The sequence below is a fragment of the Cebus imitator genome, unplaced genomic scaffold (genome assembly GCF_001604975.1).
Source record: "Cebus imitator isolate Cc_AM_T3 unplaced genomic scaffold, Cebus_imitator-1.0 Scaffold171, whole genome shotgun sequence".
NCBI lineage: Eukaryota > Metazoa > Chordata > Mammalia > Primates > Cebidae > Cebus > Cebus imitator.
The window spans coordinates 3308228-3328857 of record NW_016107486.1 but is presented as its reverse complement, the minus strand read 5'-3'; the positions used below and the strand labels follow the sequence as shown (position 1 = coordinate 3328857).

At 33.2% G+C, this 20630-nt stretch overlaps 1 long non-coding RNA gene across 1 annotated transcript in view; it reads left to right on the top strand.

Moving 5' to 3' along the window:
- Positions 1-1147: 1147 nt before the first annotated feature.
- Positions 1148-20630, top strand: part of LOC119473636 — a 191482-nt gene continuing 171999 nt past the window's right edge. Inside the window, exon 1 of the long non-coding RNA XR_005202840.1 lies at positions 1148-1200. This is a non-coding gene — a long non-coding RNA (uncharacterized LOC119473636). The remainder of the gene's footprint in view (positions 1201-20630) is intronic.

The following is a 20630-nucleotide window of genomic DNA, read 5'->3' as shown; positions in this document are numbered from 1 at the left end:
TGATGTACCCTTTCCTGTGTCCATGTGTTCTAATTGTTCAACTCTCAATTATGAGTGAGAACATGCAGTGTTTGGTTTTCTTTTCCTGTATTAGTTTGCGGAGAAGCGATTTCCAGTTTCATCCATGTCCTTGCAAAGAACATGAACTCATTTATTTTTATGGCTGCATAATATTCCATAGTGTATTTGTACCATATTTTCTTTTTTTTTCTTTTTTTTAAAATTGTACTTTAAGTTCTGGGGTACATATGCAGATCATGCAGGATTGTTGCATAGGTACATACATGGCAAGGTGGTTTGCTGCCTTCCTCCCCCCATCACCTATATCTGCTATTTCTCCCCTCATTATCTCTCCCCATCCCCTGCTGTCCCTCACCTAGCCCCCCAACTGACCGCAGTGTATGTGATGCTCCCCTCCTTGTGTCCATGTGTTCTAATTGTTCAACACCCACCTATGAGTGATAACATGCAGTGTTTGGTTTTCTGTTCTTGTGTCAGTTTACTGAGAATGATGGTTTCCAGATTTATCCATGTAAATATTTAAAATGACCCAGTAAATGAACAGTCTGATTGTGGCATTAAAGATACTGGTAGCTATTATGGAGAATTTTGTTGATATTTTTGCCTGTTCCATTACACACATGGTCAGGTACATGTGCTTTGGTCACACAATGTTGAATTCAAATATGATTACTAATTAAAGAGAAAATTATGATGCTATAATATCAATGCAAAATTTCAAAATGAATTATCTTCATAAACTTTGTATATATATATATATATATATAGCATTCTCCATTACCTTCATACATAAATTTTCCTTGGCACTCTATGGGATGGGTTTTATAAAATCCTTCTCCAGGACATTAAAAATATTTTCAGTTTGGTCTTCATATGTAAATTGGCGCTTACAAAGTCTTAAATGATCTGGTCCTCACTATCTCTGCAACATCTCTCACCTGCCTGTCCTATCAAAAAGTATAATTAAAAGAAAAAGTGCTCATAATTTACTCCTCATTTCATAACCTTGATTGCACTTAGTTCTGTCTTGACTCGAGGATTAACATTTGCCATTTTTTTCTGCCTGTATCCAGCCCTTTTTCCTGCCCCCTTCACCTGGCTAACCCATATTCATTCTGTCATTTTCAGCTTCATGACACTTTTTCATGGAAGCCTTCTTCCCTGACTCTGGATATCTGGGTAAGATACCTCTTTTACGTGTTCCCATAATCTCTACATTTTCCCTAGACTACTACTTTGGAGTGGTATTATTTTATTTTCTAGATTCCCTATTTTCGTATTTTGAAGTTTTAACCCCCAATGTGATGGTCTTAGGAGATGAGCCCTTTGAGAGACAATTAGGTTTAGATGAGTCCTCATGATGGGATTAATTCATTTATAAGCAGAGATGTCAGAGAGATTGCACACTGTCTCTCCCTCCATGTGAAAACTTTCTCTGCCATGTGAAAACCCACAGTGAGAAAGTGGCTGTCTGCAAGCCAGGAAGAGAGACTTTGCCAGAATCCAACCATGCTAACACCCTGATCTTGGATTCACAGTCTCTAGAATTGTCAGAAAATAACTTGTTCTTGTTTAAGCCACCCAGTTTATGGCATTTTGTGATGGCAGCTCAAATTAACTAATGCACATGTTTGATGGATTAAATGAATGACTAAGCAAACAAATGAATGACTGATTATTTGGCAGTGATAATTATCTTGTGATCCTAGGCCATTTTGGTGTCTTAGTTGGCCTGGTATTTTTGAGCCAGTAATGTTATATTTTCTTGCTTTTTATTTTCATGGACATTTTCTTGATCAACATGATATGATGGTCCTAAACTCCAGGTCTTCTAGTACATAACAAGACTTTCAGTTTCATGTTAGAAAGGTATTTTCTAAGCTCAATTTAAGAAGAACCAGATATCTGGGTATAGAAATATTGACACTATGAAATCCAAAATTATTGACTATTTAATAACTACTTCTATGATCACATTAATTATATTAAAATAAATCTCCTAGCTAGGAAACAACTGATATGAAAAATAAGAGGCATTTCATATACATGAAACAAAGACATGGAGAAAGTAGAGCATTTACATGCCTCAAGAGGTAAATATATTTGTGGAATAGTAAATGGAGAAAGATTTTCTACTCCTGGTGGATTTGGGGAGACAGAAAGCTTTTCAACAACAAATGCCTGCTGTGTATAAATATGAATAACTTCTTCAAGAAATTAAGCTTCTTTAGTTGAGAAGTCACTGTGATGTTAGATAAAAAGAATTTGTCTAATGTTTAGAATATCTGAATTCTGGTTATGCACTTAGTAAGTGGTGGTCCACTGATTTTTTTAAACTCTGTGAGACATTTTTTTTTCCTGTTTAAATATATATCTACATTAGATAGCTTTTACTGTGGCAAAGAGGACTTCTGCTATTGCATGTCTGTGAACTGGCAGTGACTGGGCTTGGCTCTTCTGAGATTGGCAGGGCTTGGCTTTATACCAAGTACTGTCTCTTTCTGGAACATGAGTGGAAGGAGGGGTCCCTATTGGGCATGCTGTTCTCAGGAGGGCAAGCAAAGCTTTGGGGCTTTGCTTCTGAAAACCTCTGCTCACAATCGGCAACTGGCACCTGTACACACTCTCCACTGTTGCAGGTAAGTCATACGGTCAAACAGAAAGTCTGAGGTTGGTGATACACTGTACTTTGCCTATTGGAAGGAGAAAAATTAATGGAAACAATAATTCAACGTACCGCACTACCTCATTGAGTTGTTGAGTGAATTAAATGTGTTTATTATATTTTTTGTGAACCCTAAAAATCTAAGCATAGGTATTAGCATGAGAAATAAAAGAGAGCTACTTTAGCCAGTGGGACATAATTGTAGACATTAGTAATCAGTTACAGAAGGCTAAGAAGCAAGGGAATAATAACCAAAAAGATATAATAATTAAACTTCCTACATTTAAAATAAAAGATGGAAGAAATAACATAGCTTACAGCAGTCCGGTGAAGAATTTCAGATACGAGGGAGAGACTTTATTATAAACATTTTCTAGTATGGCCTAAGCTTATTTTACTAAAGTAATGCTTACTCATAAATTTCTATGAAATATTACACAATATATTCTAACAGTCAGACATTATAGCAAACAGTTTTTTTGTTGTCAAAACTTTAGATATGTTCTTATGTGTAAAAATGTTTCTTTTTGAATAAGCAGGGAACAAGCACTGTGTAACTGTGTGCCCAGTTGGTATTACAATATAATCTTAGATATTTCTCTGATGCCAGCCTCTGGGAAAGTAGTAAATTTTACCAGACATATATGCTCTAGTGCAGGAGGCTCTGGATCCTTGTACCATCAATCATCCACTTAATCTTTATTAGTGCTAAGGGAAGGGAAAACCCTCCCTCCAATCAGTGTTTCTTTCTACATAGCACCATATTATTCCTCAATGATGTATCTGGGTCTTTGCCAGCTCTATGTTTTTTCAATCCTTCATTCATTCCTCAATTCATTGTAGTCTATTTTTTTCCTCTGTCATTGATTCAAATTATTAGGATGGATGTTGCTGATGATGTCCTAATATTAAATGCAATGGAAAATTTCCAATAACTATATTACTTTGACCCCTCTGATATTTGACACTATGAGACACTCTCTTTTGAATTCTCACTTTCTTTGGCTGATGTGATAGCTAACCTTTGGTTCCCCATACACCTGAAAGATCACTCCATCTTTTTCTTCACTGACTGTTCTCTGTCATCCTTCTATGATGTGGCATTCTTCAAAGATTCATCTTCAGATCTTCTTTTGTAAATGTTGTGCACTCTCATTCATATCCTGGGTCTAACCATCATGTTTCAGCTTGTATACCCAGTCCAGGTCAGTTTCTGAACTCCAGACTCATTTCACTATGTACCTGTCATTTTCACTTAGCCTACATGAACTTCAAGCTTGATGAGTCCAAATGGAAATCGATATTCTTAACACTCCTCTCTCTTCCTTTTTTTCTCTTTTGTTTTATATCTCAGTTAATACTGATATTTAGAAGGAGCTCAGACCTCCACATTAAATAGAAGTAGTGTGCAAGTTTGCCCTTAACATAGTGTATTACTAAGGTTATTTTTATTCATCATATTTTAAAGCCAATGGAAGTAGAGTGAAATCAATATAGTTTTTGCTGAAAAATGTGACAAATTCTAGAGTATCAGTTTTTTATTTGGGACATTATGCTTAAAACTTAAGAATTATTGGCCTGGCTTGGTCATTTATGCATGTAATCCCAGCACTTTGGAGGGCTGAAGTGGGTGGATCACCTGAGGTCAGGAGTTCGAGACCAGCCTGGCCAACATGGTGAAACCCAGTCTGTACTAAAATACAAAAATTAGTCTCTACTAAAATACAAAAATCTCCACAAAAGTCTCTACTAAAAACAAAAAAAATTAGCTGTGTGTGGTGGCGTGCACCTGTGATCCCAGCTTCTCTGGAAGCTAAGGTCGGAGAATAGCTTGAATCTGGGAGGTGGATGTTGTAGTAAGCCAAGATGAGGCCACTGGGCTCCAGCCTGGGTGACAGAGTGAGACTCCATCTTAAAACAAAAAAAAATTACACACATTTTCGAAATGATCTGGAAAAATGTCAGTCATATCAACATGAGAATGGAAACTTAAAAAAAAATGTGTGTTTTAGCACCTAATGCTTTGCCAATTACAATGCCACTAAAGAAATTAACTTTTTAGCATCATTAAAAATATATTTATAGTAGTTTATATGGTATGAAATGACTTCAGTCATGTATGTTTTCTTAAACCTTAAACTATCAAACATACTTATACCTAACAAATAAAAAGAACCACATAACATGACAAAAAAAGAAAAGATCAGCTTTCAGGGCATTAGTGTGGTAAAGCAGACTTTCATGAGTTCAATCATAAAGGTATGTTATCCTTTGCTATATATCTTATGACACTGTAATTCATGGTTATGGAGGTGATGGATGAGGCAATTTGTTGATAAAGTAATTTAATAAAATTAATGAGAATAAGAAGATAATTTTGATTAGAAATGGGCAAAGACATGAAAAAAGAGGCTCACTAAAGTCTTTGAAAGACAGGAAAATATTATTTTAAAACTTCCTGGAGGCCAGGCTCACAGCTGTAATCCCAGCACTCTGAGAGTCCAAGGCAGGTGGATCACCTGAGGTCAGGAGTTCGAGACCAGCCTGGCCAACATGATGAAATCCTGTCCAACATGATGAAATCCTGTCTTCACAAAAACACAAGTCGAGTGTGGTCATGCATGCCTGAAATCCCAGCTACTCGGGAGGCTGAGGAAGGAGAATTGCTTGAATCCAGGAGGTGGTGGTTGCAGTGAGCAGAGATCCTGCCACTGCACTGCAGCCTGGAGACAGAGTGAGACTTTGTCTCCAAAAACAACAACAACAAAATCCCCAACAACAACTACGACTTCATGGAGTGAGAATTTTCTAAAACACTCTATAAAAGGAAATTATAGAGTGTTTTTTTTTTCTTTTATGTTAAAACTTATTTTTAAATTTGCTGCTTTTCTTACCAACAGACCATTTTGGATTAAGTTCTACTTGCCCATAAAATAAAGAATACTAATAGGCTATTTTATACCTTGCAGTGTGAATGTACCTTAGCTTAAGCAAAACTTATTGGTAAAATCACCTCAAGCTAGATAATACACCAACTCTGAGGTTTTAGGTGAAATAGCTTCCTGGAATTATACATTCTCAGGCACTACAACAAAAAAAGCGTCTTGGCTTTGCAATATTTATCAGTATCATTCCTTCAATTCAGCATAGTATAAAGGAATAATTTGTTGCAATACATTTGTCCACTTGAACAGCAATTCTATTGTCTTTTTTGTCCTCTGGAATTTATTGACCACCTCCTTATGTCTAGAGAGGGTCATTATTTTCTTTTTTTTTTTTAATTGCATTTTAGGTTTTGGGGTATATGCGAAGAACATGCAAGATTGTTGCATAGGTACACACATGGCAGTGTGATGTGCTGCCTTTCTCCCCATTACCTATATCTGGCATTTCTCCTCATGCTATCTCTCCCCAACTCCCCACTCCCTGCTGTCCCTCCCCTATTTCCCCCCAACAGACCCCAGTGTGTGATGCTCCTCTCCCTGTGTCCATGTGTTCTCATTGTTCAACACCCACCTATGAGTGAGAACATGCGGTGTTTGATTTTCTGTTCTTGTGTCAGTTTGCTGAGAATTATTTTCAACAACCTGTTGCATTGTTCATGATCTCTAGGAAGCATGCTTTCCTGTAAATGGGGAAATTTTGACTGTCATTTCTCTCCCCTTGGGTAAACTGAAATGACCAGTGGGGCCAAGAATTCAAAGAAAGGGTAAAATTTCATGAGCAGCTGGATGACTTCATCATCTATTAATACCCCAGGATTTAATTTTCAGCTCAGGAGATCGTTCTGAGTTTTTTTTCTTTGAATTGTAACCTGAAGAGCATGCCTCAGTTTCATACAGTTGTTCACAAAAGCAAACTCACAACAGGGTATCTTTTTGGATCATTTGGTAACAAGCACATTTCTAAATGATGAGAAGCAGTCATAGCTTTATACTGGCCTTTTCTCAATATCCATAATTCTATTGGTTCCTATGAAATATTTCATATGAGTAGCAAAGTATTCTAGAAAAAAAAGGACATATTTTTAATTCTGATTTTTTTATTAAGATGAATTTTTTGATAATTAATTTTATTACTTGTTCTTGCTGTCATGTTATGAACTTTTTTCTTTCTTTAAAAAGTAATTCATGCTTTATTTTTAAACTGCTTTAAAAGTAATTCATGCCTCATAAAGGTATTTTGGAAAAATAAAAAAAGTGGTCACTCACCCAAATTACTGGGTGTTTTGCTAAATTTCATTTTTGTCTTTCTTTGTTTCTATACACATGCATACACACACACCACACATATTTACATCAGTATTTAGATAGAGCAATAATGATTGACATATTATAAATGAAAACAAAATTTTTTCTAAACATATTATTATGTCCTGTATTTTTCACTTGATATCATATCAATATGTTCTCTACCTTACATAAAGATATTCTTTACATTATATATATAAAGAATGAAATGTCTACTATTCCTCTGAATTCATACAATGTTTTTTTCTAACATTTCAATAAAGATTGGAAATCTAGATGATTTTCAGTTTTTCATGATCAGAGACTGCTATTACAAGTGAAAAATTCTATATCATAGTCTATGGATATTACAACAATAAATAATAAGTGATAATAAATTTTTGCTCCTATCATCAATATATGAGAATAGCATTTTTATTTTGCTTTTAGTACTGTTTTAATGTCTACCCAAAAGTATTTGCTAGTGAAAGTGTTCAAAATAATATATTTATATTTTAAATTTATAATGCTGATATTACCAAAGAAAACAAATATTTTCTACATTTTAAAATTTATTTATGAATGTATTCCTGTTTACATATTGGATTTTTGCATTTCTCTTAGCACTTTTTATTTCTCTTCCTTCTTTTATGAAGATATTAATCCTTTGAGCCAATGAATTGAACCATTAAAAATTCTTTATGTGATAATAATTTTTTATTTTCTCCAGTTACTCCAAATATATTATAATTTGTCTTTGCTATTTTAACATAATTTGTATAATAAATAGCAAAAAATTTTAGTTGCTTAAGGCAGTTAAATATGTTAATCTAGTTATTTTTTAGAAATGTTTCCCACTGCTTGTAAACTTAAAAGGCTTTCCCTTCTTCACTAATTTTATCACTTTTTATATATATGTATAAATAATTACATGCAATGCATCCATCACTCATTACATCTGTTTATGATTTTATTTTCACGTTTATATATATATATATGTATGGTCTTATCTTCATATATTTACATATATATGAAATATATACTAAGTAGTAAATATATATAAATACATGAACTATATGCATATATAAATATGTATGTAAATACATATATATTTACAAATTGATTGTCATATATTTAACTTTTAAATCATTGGAGATTCATTTCAGCCTCTAAAGTAAAAAATACTTTGAATTATTTTTTTCATTTTTTTGTGTAAATAATTGTTTCAACTTTTTGGTGATGCATTTTAAATTTAATTTTATATATACCAGAATGAATTTTATAAATTGTTCTTGAGATAAGTTATTATGAAAAATTGCTTGGGTTAATCTCCCCATAATTTTCCATTTGGAAACTAATTTTTTTATAAGCTCTTTTTCTCAGCTTCCTCATCTGTAAAAAAGAAGAGAATGATAATAATAATGATAGCATGTATGGCAAATAGCTCTCTATTAGGATGGAATTAATTTATGTTTAACAATTATCCTATGACAGGCTGTTATTATTATTTTACTTTGTTTTGATGAAATGTTTTACTTGTTTTTTTGGTTCAATAAAATATTGTAAGGATTTTTGTGGTTGAATAATATCTCCTATGGGATACTGTATTTGGTTAAAGTTAATTAAGTAAATTAAAAATGTTTAAATTTAAGGTTTTTGTTAAATATTTTAGTTACACTCTACTAAGCATGTAACATGATCAGTAAATGTTTATTTCAATAGAATTACCTAAAATGCAAAAGTTTTAAAGATTTATTGCATACAGTTCACAGTCAGCTACAAAGTAGAAAATCAGTCCTGACAGAATACTAGAGAATAGAATCATAATTACTTGTTTCAATATCATTGCCTATCTACCCTAGTGACACAACTACTCTTTTTCCTGAGAAATATTGTCCCCAACAAAAAAAAAAGACACTTACAGACTCATTCTTCCAGCTCTCTATTCATCACTGGATGTATTCATCTGTCCATCCATCCCATCCATCCATCAATCCACCTCTCTATCTGTACTTCTTTGTAAACCTGCATCCCTGGCCTTATCTGATTTAAGGATTGTGTATTTTGCTCAAGCTGGGTCAAACATGCTTTCTGTTCTAGGACTTAGAATTTGGGCAGATTATTAGCCTTGGCTCTGAAGTGAGGGAAAGGCAGAAAGGATTAATCAGTACTGAAAGCTAATATGTATTAGTCGAGCACAGTAATGACAAAGAAGATAGCTCCCTGTCAATGGCCCAACACAATTCTCTGAGCTGTCAAATTAGAGAACTGAAATGCTATCCTAGTGATAGATGGGGGAAAAGCACTCTAAACTCTAGATAATTTCAATGCAAGGGGAAAAGAGTGAGTTGTATACATTTAATAATAAATTGTTTTATAACAAAAAGTTGTATGGTTTTATGTAAAATAAATAAAACTGAATATAATCATATTTTGATAAAACTAAAACTTCTATGTTGTCACTTCTTAGCTCTCTTGCCCTCAAATACATAGTCCAATTATTAATTATTATGTAGGAAAGGCTTAGAAATAAAAAATTGCAACCCTCAATGCAACGCTTAAGAAGATAACTGCCAGTAATCATTGTGGTGTGTATATCTATGGGAAAGTTATTGAAATATATATTTAAAACAATTTAAGGAAAACTATAACAAAGAAGTTGTAGAACATGTTTGAGACACATGTAGAACATGTCTGAAGGTAGACTGCATGGCCACTGTACTCAACAAGCTTACAGAGGGGCCAAAGGTTGGCCCTTAAGGAAAACTGATGAAACTGATATGTTTTACAACGTCCACACATTTGAATTCAAGGTCCCTTGTGATGAAAGATAGAACCAGGGTAGGAAAAGAAGAGTGGGGATATGCAGGTCCAGGGCCCAGGGGCTGGTGTGGCTGTTCTCCCCATCCCAACATGTGGCAGATCATTAAACAGTTATGTTTATCAGAGGAGGAGATTTATTTTATTTAATGGGGTTTTCAGATGTTACAGCAGTTTGAAGAATTGATTTGTACATTTTACATATTTTGACATATGGTATGTGGGCTCTATTTGTACTACTGTTACAAGTTCTGATAATATTAGGGGTGGGTCTGATGGAACGTGATCAATTTTGTGGGCATGTGTATGAAAGCAATTTAGTGTATTTTTTCTGATATACGATTTCCAACAATAATCTCATAGAACTAAATGAATGTCATGCCCAGGACTTGATTTTACTTATATGACTGTAACTATAGAGACTTCCTTACAAACTTATACTATTCCTTAAAATTAACAGTGCTCTGGGGCTGTTATTTTTACAGGCTTAGCATATCAGACAGATTTGCAAATTTAGCCTTAGTTTATTCTGTTTTAAGATTTATCATAGATTTTTAAAAATCATCACAAAATATTTTTTCCTTAATTAATAGAAAAATAAAACGTTCCCTCAAAAAAGGAACTACCCTTTTGAACATTTTTCTGGAGGTTATAGGGTCAGAACTGTTGCTCTATGTTATATTTCTCAAATAATATCTTCAGTTCTGGCAGCCTGGGTGCTTTAGAGAAAAAAGTAATAGCTTATTCGTTCAAATAACACAATCCTGAAGTTATTCATGTTTTAGTTACACTTACTAAAGAATATTTCATCAAAAAAGGTATAATATGTGCATAATTATTTTTTCTAAAACATATAATCTTTCCCCAAGCACAAAACTGCCAAGACTTTACCTAGTATCCCTGTAGAATCAGTTCCTCAAATACCATACTTCGTGATTTAGATATAAAAAAATGTAAAAATAAAAACAGATTTAGTGAAACAAATACTTTTGGGTTAAACATATAATTCTTCTCTTCATGAAAAGACATCTCTTTTAAATTATCCTTGCCAGTAAAATCCTCAAGGGGAAGAGATATACTGAAATGATAAAAATCCATTTGCAAAGCACAGATGTAGATGAAACAAGATATTTGGGTTCTTGCTTTATTTTCAGATTTTTCATACTTTTTTTTTAAGCTGGTCCAAGCCCTAAGAAGTACATGCTCCCTTCTCACCTTCTTTCAAGAAAATAATTAAGTTTATTCTATTCCTTAATAGACATAGGAGTTTGAATAATCTCTAAAAGCTTAGAAATAAAGTAATGGTTTCCTTTTAGGCAGTTCAATACCTACATTTTTAATTTTTTTGGCAATCTCATTAGTTTGGCATCAAAACCTATTAAGCAGGACTCTGTTAACTGAAACAACAGTAGACAACCCTTTTTGGATTTATTTTTGATGTCAGACAAATGATTGACTGCCAAGATGATTTATGGCTTTCTTTTTAAAATGAAAGAAAAAATAAATGACAGAAATACTTTCTGGCAATAAACCAAAGTTCTCCTGACTGAAGAAATAGTTATTTTTCTTTTCTCAGAAAAAATAAAAATGTCAAACATTTAAATGTGGTATTTTGCATTGGGGATATTCAGAATAAAATATATTTCTAGGTAAATTTAAAAATCAATGAATATTCAGTCTCTCACCTCATATTGTATGGAAATTTTGGTTGGATTAAAAGTTCATGGTAGGGTGCAGTGACTCACGCCTATAATCCCAGCACTTTGGGAGGTTGAGACGGGAGGGTCACCTGAGGTCAGGAGTTCAAGACCAGCCTGGCCAACATGGTGAAATCCCATCTCCAAAAAAGTACAAAACATTAGCCAGGCATGGAGGTGCACACCTGTAATCCCAGCTACTTGGGAGGCTGAGGCAGGAGGACTGCTTGAACTTTGGGAGATTGAGATGGGAGGATCACCTGAGGTCAGGAGTTTGAGGCCAGCCTGGCCTTATTATTATTTATGCATCAGAAATGCAAATAACCTAAATTACTGACTCTGTGGGAATTATTCAACAAATAGAAGGTCCTTTAACCACCCCCTCAATGTTAAACCTGGAAACTTTGTTATGGTATTTACAAAGCTATTAATATTTATGGTATTTACAAAGCTGGTAATAGAGTAATATTAACTGGCAAAAGCAAAATGAAATTTCTAAAGAATAATTGTAGACGTATTTGTGGGTTGCACCACAATGGATTCCACATCCATGGATTCAACCAATCATGAGTTGAAAATATTTGAGAAAAATAAATGGATGTTTGTACTGAACATATGCAGACTTGTTTTTTCCTGAGGTTATTCTTAAGCAATAAAATATAACAACTATTTATATAACATTGCATTGTGTTAGGTATTATAAATAACCTGGAGATGATATATCTTATATGAGAGAATGTGTGTAGTTTATATACAAATACAATACCATTTTATAGAAGGGATCTTAGTGTCCAAGGATTTTGTTATCTTCAGGGGATCCTGCAACCAGCACCTGCGTCCATTCCCAACCCTGCTAGATACTGAGAGACAACTGTGTTATGAGCAATTTGTTTTTTTAAAAAAACAATTTACAACTACTTTTGAGCACTCAAGTTTATGAGAATCAGTGGCTTTCTTTTCCTTTTTTTTTAATTAACAGAACAGTTCAGTTTCCAGGCAGGTTTTCTTTTCCATATTTTTCTATATGCTCTCAAATTTCAGAATATTTATTATTTTTGTGATTGAAAATGAACTATTTAAAGAGAAAAACAGTAAGAGCTCTAGTTAATATGATGGCGTGAAGGCATTTGTATTTTCACTTCACAAAAATCTATTAAAATTATTGTGGGGGTTTTATAAATGTGTGCAAATTATTTATTACTCTTCCCAGTTGAGACATGGAGATTGAAGTCTCTTCTCCTGAATCTGGGCTGATGTTAGTGATTCTCTTGTAACTAATGAAATACACCAGGAGCCATGCTGAATAATTCCAAGGCTAGGTCATAAAATCACAATGCAGATGCCTTTCTATGATCCACCTCACCTTCACATAACCCAGATTTTCAACCATTGAGTCACTTCCAGCCACCAAGTCTTCCAGCTTAGCTCCCAGATATTTTAGAGCAGAGAAAAGCTATCCTTGCTGTCTTGTATGAATTTCAATCAAGGGATACAGAAAAAAAATTACTTCTCTAATAAGATAGTAAGTTTTGAGGTATTTTTTCATGCAACAATAGCAAAATCAAATAGAAAATCGTTGGTACCTATAAGTCAGGTACTGCCCTCGTGAAACTTCAAAAGTATGGCATTGACTTTGGAACAAGGTGTGAGTAGAATTTGGAAGAGTCTTAAGGAAGGGCCTTGAGGATGTCCATGCAAATTCCCTGTGTTTTGGTTTCCCCTCAACAAATGCTAATTAATATCTGAAAGCAAAGGCATCTAATCAATCCTACTATGAACATTTTTACTAAGAATGCATCTATTAGAACTAAGACATTCATTGTCCTGACATCAACCCCTGAATAAAAAGAGCAAGGAGAATTACATTTGCAGTAAATTATGTTATTGTTTCTTTCTCAGATTTTAAACGTTTTTGCTAAATTATGAATTGTGGAGACATTTTATAGATGAAAATTTCAGACATATGAGCAAAAATATGTCCATAATACATCAACTATTATTATGAAAATTGGTAAGTGGACAGAAATACACTCTGTTGTTTTCTTCTACTTTCTTCCAGAAAGAGTTGACATCACACAGGTCTTATGAATGTTGGTTATTTGTCACCTCCCATTTATATTTTGACATATGATCATAGTATGAGATGCCTTCTCACCTGGTTCGGTTTTAAACATAGAAGGAGTTTGCTTTTGTTTTCTACTTACTCTATATGTGAGGATTCACAGAAATTAAACACACACACACACACACACACACACACACACACAAACACAACTATGTAACCACTGCCATCTTCTCTGTAAGTAAATATTTATTTTACTGAACCATATATCAGGCAGAAAAGTGTAAAATAATAACTGAGCATACTCAGGTAACCACCAACTGACCAAAAGAGATGGTACTGCAAATCATTCAGAAACATCCACCACCCCTCCCTGTCATTTTGCCACCTTATGTGATTGATGTTCTGACTTCTTTCACCAGAGTATATTTTTGCCTGTTTTTGTTCTATAGATAAGTGAAGTAATTTGGTATGTACTTTTTTGTGTTTGCTTTCTGAGGTTTTTTATATGTATCTATGGCTTTGTAAATAGTAATAATTTTTCAGTTTTCTTTGTTGTATGCTACTTCACTGTATAAATTTAGCAAATATAACTTGCCTATTCTACATTTAATGCATTAAATAACATTTTGATTGTTTCCAATTTTTAACTATTACAAATAGTGCTTATATATTCGTGTGCATGTCTTAAACATATATATGTGTGTGTATATCTATATGTATGTGTATATCTATATCTCTCTCTATATATAAATATATATATATATCAATATATATGTATATACATCTTTTAGCTGCAGCTTTAAATTAGAATTATTGAGTTACAGGCTATGCATACAATTACCTTTAGTTACAACAGATGTAACTTTACAAATTTATTCTGCAAATATTGCCTGCTTCGTTGCTTGCCTTTGTACTCTTTTAATGGCATTTTCTGATGAACAGAAATTCTGAATTTAAATAAAATAATTTATTTAATTGTTATTCTGTTAGTAGCTTTTATATTCGTTTAAGATATTTTTGCCTACATTAAAGTCAAGAAGATGTTTTCTTATGTCATCTTCTAGAAACATTTTAATATTCATGTGTATTTGATTTTTGAGTGTAGTGTGAGGTAGAGATCAAGATCTATTTATTTTTGTCAGGTTTAAGATATTCAAATAACTGATTATATTATTCTGTCTCCTATTGTTAGTATTTGAATATTTTTATGCTAGAATGTTTAAGATATGTGATTAACAATGCTATGTAAATAGAGGAAAGAAAAAATTGAATGTGGAAAAAAATAAATACATTAATTCAGTGTTATCTATGATATCCCCCCTCTTCTGAAACATTGAATTGGTTCACCAAATTTTGTTAGGTAATATTTCCAGGTCTATTGGGCCCACATTTTTTCACTTCAATTGCTTATGTTTGCTTATTTAATATTCTAGTTGGTCTTACTTTACATTTAACTGTTCTCTTCTACTATCTGTATAATTCACTGCTTTTCAATCTTCTAAGTATAATGATTTGATTCATAAAATAATAAAACAATATTTCTAGATACTGAATCATAAAAACTAGACACTTTAGTATGCATTCAGGACTCTTGTTATGGTTCCAATCTATCCAACAAGAACTATTTGAACTATTTGCCAAGGCTTTGTTGCTGGAATGTACTCATTACTTTCCTTAAATAACTTCTTTTAAGTTTTAAAAGCCTATCTTAGTTACAAGCTAGAGTACACTTAGAGCCATTAACTAGTTATGAATAACAGTAGGTACCCATTGTTTGATGAGGAAAGCACAGGGCAATTTGACTTACAATCATACAAATATTGCAAATAATGTTTATTATTAAACAATTTAATATAAAGGAAACATCCATACTCTTAACGAAACATAAGAATAAATGGTGAGCAGCCGAAAGACAATAAATATTTTCTATATAGCCACATTATTCAAGATTAGCTAATCTACTATTATCATCCCTTAAACATAACTGTCACTTTCCTGACTAAATATTAATCCATCATCTGAGTCCTATGGAGTAAGTCTGCTCCAGAAACCCCAGAATCTTGTGCTGCAAGCACAAGACTTCAACATATGAGAGCTGCTGTGTGTAAGAGCTCACAGGTGTGATTGATGCCATTATCAAAGTTTAAGGCCAGTCCACTCTTTCCCTCTCTTGCTCTTTCACCTTCTGCCACAAGGTGATATAGCCAAAAGGCCCTAACTGGACCCTTGATGTTGTACATCCCAGAATCCAGAACTGTGAGCTAATGCATTTCTATTCTTCATAAGTTACCCAGTCTCACTATTCTTTTATAGTACAGAATGGACTAAGGCACTAGGGAATCTTTCTTTTTAGAATATTGATAAAATGAAGGCAGGTTTAGTGATAAATAGAATCAGTAGAACAGTGAGAAAAAATAGCTTTTGAAGAATCATAAGTTATGAATGCAAAAGTAAAATTAGGAGAGAAAAAGATGCTTGACATGGAGAAAAAGTAATTTCTAAGAAATTGGATGCAAGGATAGTACGGGGAAGGAATACAGCACAGTTCTAACCTATTTATATGTGATTTTGTTTATAATTAGAACTACATAAAGCTGCTAGAATTTCAGCAAGCTTCTTTCCATAGATTAAATACATTAGTACTGTTGAAGGGTCAGGGTACTATAAAGCTTATATTATTTCAAAATTATATTGGCTTTGATGACATTTAACACTTATTGACCTTTTATTATGTGCCAAACTGTTCGATGTAGTTTATACTACATTTCATATTTCCAACGTATCTGTATTTCCCATTTTATTGATAAAACATGAGACCAACAAAAGTTAAAAAATCTCTTTTTCCCCTTTTACATCTTCTATATCTATATTCATTCCATATTCTAGTTCATCATACCCCATGGCTTAATATGGCTAATGACAACCAAATGTGTCTTTGTAGCTTCAATCTGTTCTCTCAGATTCAGTCTCATATGTAACATCGATAATCATGTTCAACATTTCTACTTGATAGCCCCAAAAGAACCTTGAACTGAACGCATGCAAAAGGGAACTTCAGATGCCCATCTTTGTTATTCATCCAGTTTCACTCTTTTCCCAACCTTTTAAAAGGTGCTACTATTGTTCAGCAATTTGTGCAGAATCAAGGGAATTTCTTTAATTTTGCTCTTTTTCTTGTGTTCCACATCCAATCCATCTGAAAATATGTCCAGCCTGCCTTTGGAATATGTCCCAAGTGTCATCATTTCTCATCATCTCAATAGCTTTTTTTTTTTAGAACAAGCTGTAATCATCTCCCATCTTAACTACTGTGATAGAATATTACATTTTCTCTCAGATTTTACATTTGCTTTCTATAGTCTACTCTCGGCACACGAAATAAACTAACCTTCTTTGAGTATGAATCAGAACACATCATCTAAAACAACCCATTGGTTTCACATCAACTTAGAAATCAATATTGTGGCATGACCTACTGACCCCTGCATACGTCTGCAGTTCTTATGCATGCATGACAGACCTATTTCTGATTCTGAGTATTTGCTCGTGCTGGCTTTTTTGTGTGGATTGCTTTTCCCCAAAATTTTTAGTATGGCTTGTCCTTGTACTTCCTAAAGGTATATGCTTAAATGTCATTCTTCAGGAAGGTTTCCCATGATTATATTATACACAAACACTGGTACTGACTTTGATTGTATTTTTCAATTTTTCATAGCACTTATCTGATAAATGTTTTATATTGAAAAGATAGAAAAATGTTTAAAATTCATTCATAAGAAAACAAAGAACACAAGTAAAAATTGGGGAAATGATTTGAACAGATATCTCACCAAAGAACACAGAGTAGTGTAAAAAAAAAAAAACCCTACAAAAATATACTCAGCATTAATTTGTTATTAGGTAATTGCAAGTTAAAACAATGAGATACCACTACGCACCCATTAATGTAGGTAAAAACCCAAAAATGAACAATACAAATTGTTGGCAAGAATATGAAGCAACAGGAATTCTAACTCATTGCTGGTTGGAATGCAAAATGGTCTAGTCACTTTGAGTTTTGTTGTTATAAATGCTTCCCTCAAGATGTTTTCTTCTCTAAGGACAAGTAACAATACACTTTATCTACCAGAGTTTCCAATATTTATAGTGTAACTTGTAGCAGTGATAGTGACATAATAAAAACATCATTTTGAGTAGAAGAATATAAATTTATAAAGAATATGTGTTTTCTTCTATTTAATTTTCCAGATTATTCTCTGAAGGACATACTTAAAACTAAAAGATGTTGCATCTACAATATTAATTTGTATAAGTTTGTCATCTTAACATTTTTATTATCTTTACATAAACAATTTTTATAGTTCACTAAGGCTGACATATGTTAGTTCTTCTTTGCTTAAAAACATCAAGATCTGGAAAAGCCAAAAATAAAGCTTTTTAAAAAAGTTTTGGAATTCTATAACTTTTATAAGTCAATTTAGATATAACTATCAGTATGAAATTAACAACCACTAATTTTCTATCATAGAGAATTAGTAAGAATTACTGAAACCTAAGAAAGTCCCAGAGTAAAATAAATGCCTTTTTTCACTTCTAGGAAAGAAAGATGTCAGATAATAAACAAGTTTTTTGAAAAATAATTGACAATAAATTGATAGGTAATTTTATTAAAGCAAAGGTAAATAAACTATTGCAAAACAATATTCTAGGTAGAATAAGAGGCAATAGCAAAATCACAGAAATAGGAAAACTTAGGCTAAAAAAACACTTGATGTTGATCTTAGAGTATCAGTATGAAAATAGGAGAATTGAAAGACCTCGATTCTCGGATAATATGTTTTTATTGCCTATTTAATAATGAATACCCATAAAATTTGTGATCAAAGGTATTTTTTGAAATAGTAATATTTTAAATAAATATGGGAAAAACTGGAGTGAGAAAAAGATAGTGGGGAAATATTGAAAAAAGAGAGAAATCTGGCTATTGTTGTTGTTGTTAAAACTTTGCACTATCTTCCTATTGGTTTAAAGTCCAAAATTTATTCATCCATTCACCTATCCATACATCTATCCATTCAGTTATTCAACAAAATATATATGTAAGCACAAGTGAGGTGGAGAAACAGACAAAACAATCAAAAACACGTTGTCAGAGAAATAAGGAAAAAGACAGGAGATTGAGTGTCTTAGAATCCTGAACAGAGATTGTCTGAAGGAGGCATTAAACAGAATCCTTGCAGAGAGTCAGAGGACACTGAGAATAGGACATTGAGAACAGGACTTTCAATTTGGAGATTCTGAAGTCATATAAAAGTAATCTTCTAGAGATCACTGTTGTAAGATTGGTAACTACACAGCCAAAAAAAGACTGAGTCAGGAGGTGACACGAAGATGGAAATAGTGGTACTATAAAACTGAAATAAAGTACTATTATTTTATGAAATGAAACTTTAAGTGGTTATAACAAAATTATGATCACATTTACTGCTTTAATCTAGGTTAATCAACATCCTCCATTGTATTTTACAATCAGCTCTTTGAGCGGGCGGGTCTAAAATAAGATTAATGCGCAAGGTTTGAGTGCAAACCATGTGATAAGAAGTATTGTTACGGGATGAATTGTGTCCCCCCAGATTTATATGTTGAATTTCTAATTCTCAGAACTTCAGAACGTAACGTTATTTGGAAAGAAAATCATTGCAGAGAACTGGAGTGAGGTAGACCCCCAATCCAATAGAATTTATATCCTTATAAAAAGGGGATGTCTGGATGCAGAGAGATACACAGGAAGAATATCTTGTAAACATGAAGACAGAGATTGGGGTAATGTTTCTACAAGTCAAGGATTAAAAAAGATTGCCCACAAACCACCGGAATCCAGGAAAGAGGCCTGGAAGAGATGCTCACTCACTTGCTCAGGTGGTACCAACCCTCCTCACTGTAATCTCAAACTTCTAGCCTCCTGAATTGCAAGAAAATAAATTTCTGTTGTTTCAGCCATGCAATGTATGGTACTTTGTTACTAGAGCGCTAATACAGCATAAAAGACCTAAATACGTAGAAATTTAATTCTGTTTTCAGATCTAAACACTAGAAAATTGAACAAAGCTAGAAAATTCAGAGGCCACAAAGGCAATGGAACACTTTGAGAAAAGAAGCACAGGCATCAAAATTGAATATTCCTTTTATATTCTGGGGAAACAAACAAACAAACAAACAAAAAACAGGAACTGTAGGTCCCACTGTGCCCATGTGTTCGTCATTTTAAGAAAAAGGGCTTGGATAGAGAGTTTCTTTGAGATTTCTGACTTTTCCAGTGATTATAAATATTTCCCATAGTTACTTATGAGTTATGAGCTCCTGTGCTTGACAAAATATATTAAAATATTCAAAGTAAAAATAATCTAGTTCTAGTCAGGTACTTGCTTTTTGAATTGCTTGGAAAATTTTATACCTACTGAAACCTGCCTGCCCCGGCCAGCTTTCCCCTTCTCATGTTAAATTTCTACATTCTCTATCTTCCATGTCACGCACTTAGGCAGAACTGAAATTGTGTAAGCTCCATTTCAAGGCCCTGAGGTCCAGCTCCCTGGCTGTTCCTGACCTGCAGCAACCCTTAATCTTTAGCTCCTGCATCTCCAGCCTAAGCTTCCACCCAGCTGCTTTTGATCAGCTTTGTTCATCTGCTCTATATACATTCAGTATGAAAGTGAGATTTTATATTTCTGCTCATATCAAACACTAGAAAATCATTCATTATTTCTTATTTGGGGTGACAAATCTTCAAGGCTCCTTCTTTCAGTATACAACTTTATATTATCAAGCAGCATAACTGCAGTAGCATAGAGTTCGTTCATTGTCTGATGGCTGAGTCCTAAAAGGCATGTATATTATATGGTTAGTAATCACATTTATGTTTTGTGAAAACAGTAGATAGCTTTTAATGAATATTTAAACTCATCTTTTATCAGAAACATGTAAGGGATGAGATGTTATGTTAAAGTAGGATACATTTTTTTAACATTTTAAGATTTATTTGATGCCTTAAGGCTATTTAAATGATTTATTATTATTTGTAACTTTTGCTAACAAAATGTCACAAAGCTACAGCTTTTCTGTGTGTGAAGCTTTGC